We start from the raw sequence: 1970 nt of genomic DNA on the forward strand, positions 1-1970 counted from the left end.
CATACTTACTATGTCACGACCCGAATCTGGGCCTGGCCGTGACGAAAAATCTCAAGCCCACCATGGGTTAGAGACAACTCCCTTAGTCATTCCTCAAGAGCACATAAATGTAAATAGTGGAAGCCAACAAAAATAGTAATAATAAGGATAGATAAGTCAAACAAAATTTCTAAGAATCAAAACAACAAACAAACCCAATACTTGTCGAGAAAAGCCTCTAAACAAAGAATACCAAACTAAGTCAGGATATACCCCCGACTATGACCAAAAAAAGAATCCAAAAGTACTAAGACGATAAAAAAATTAATGAAATGACTGAGCCTTCCGAAATATGGAGGCTCACCATTTCACAGCAGGTTAATAGATGTACCACACCATCTAACGTTGCACAAAAGTAACAGAAATATTCTCCAAACCTACATCATGAAATGATACGGCATCCTGGGATAGTCAATGGGGCGAGAACTGACATGTAACTCAAGGGATAGGGACAAAATAATGTATTTACAAATATCCATTCAAAAATCATATGCACAACATTTAAACACACACACATATGTTAGATGTCGGGATAGGTACAATGGTCAATTAACATTATAGTTTAAAACATTATCCTGAAGTATGTAGCTTGCTCCCTCCTAAAGGCACCCATGAACTAAATGGGTTCGGCTATCCATGTCGGAAGGGCCCCAATCGATGTTAGCTACATGTATCGAGGAATGACAAAAGATACCAAGGCAATATCCATCCAAAAATATAATGTGTATCCAAACAAATGAGTCATATAGACCCCAAATATCGGCAAATGTGGTTTCAGTATTGGTCCCCCTAGGACTACACTTTCATAGTGAGCTACACTATTTCCTTTAAGATAAAATTAAAATAGTTTGCACACAATCCCAATCATTAATTAATGAGTCCTTATTAAGGCATTTTGCAATATGGTATCGCCATACCAATATCCTTGAAAGCTAATTCAATTATGTCAAACTAGTCCATTTAACCATTAGACTCCCAAGGGCATTCCAAAATCAGTTTTATCTATTTATCCTTTAATGCAATGAAATATTTACAATGGACAAGTTCAACTATGTCAATATTCATATTTAAATCTAAGAATGTAAAGTGAGTTGAGGTTAAGCCATTATTAATTCAAACTTTCATCAATTTGGGAAAACCCATATCACTCATTCCAATCATTATAACAATGCACTAATTCAATCCCAAACACCACCATTTAAAGCATGAATAACACATTTAAAATAAGGAAAAAGCAATTCAAGTAATAACAATCATAATCCCTCAACCCAATTTCAAACCCAGCAATTTAAATACTAGAATATTGAACCAATTTATGTCAAATGTAAAATTCAAGTTAAGTAGTGAGAAACATGTCTGAAATATTGAAGAAATTGAAGTTTGGAGCTCTAATGTTGAAATATCTAAGAAAACCGTGAACTTTCTTGGTTTGGGATTTAAAGAAGAAAAAGAATGATGTTTGATCTTTTATAACTAAAGGACAAGAGACAATTCGATGTTTTAAAGTCATTTAAGAGGTAAAAGGACCAAAAGCCCCTCATCCCAAGTTAAAAAACAAAAACTGGACGAAAAATGCGTAGCAACGTGGCATGCTGCTATCGCGAAGGTTAGCCTCCATTCCACGCTCCTATCATAGCTTAAGTGGCGTAGCATGCAACTATTACGGACCCCTACTGCCTTGGAGTCCCAAAATGGCCCCGAACCCCTTCTAAAAATAAAATGACCCCGAACCCCTTCTAAAAATTATGTAATTTTCCCAAAACACCCTTTTAACATCCATAATCATAATTCAAGTAAAATATTAATGTTACACACGCAGGAGGGTCAAAGATAAAATGATTAAAATTTTACGGTGTCTTACATTATCCTCCGTTTGGATCATTCATCCCCGAATGAGGAGTTAGGACATTTTTAGCATGACAATAGAAAGA

Source organism: Capsicum annuum, chromosome 7, assembly GCF_002878395.1.
Source record: "Capsicum annuum cultivar UCD-10X-F1 chromosome 7, UCD10Xv1.1, whole genome shotgun sequence".
In the NCBI taxonomy this organism is placed as follows: Eukaryota; Viridiplantae; Streptophyta; class Magnoliopsida; order Solanales; family Solanaceae; genus Capsicum; species Capsicum annuum.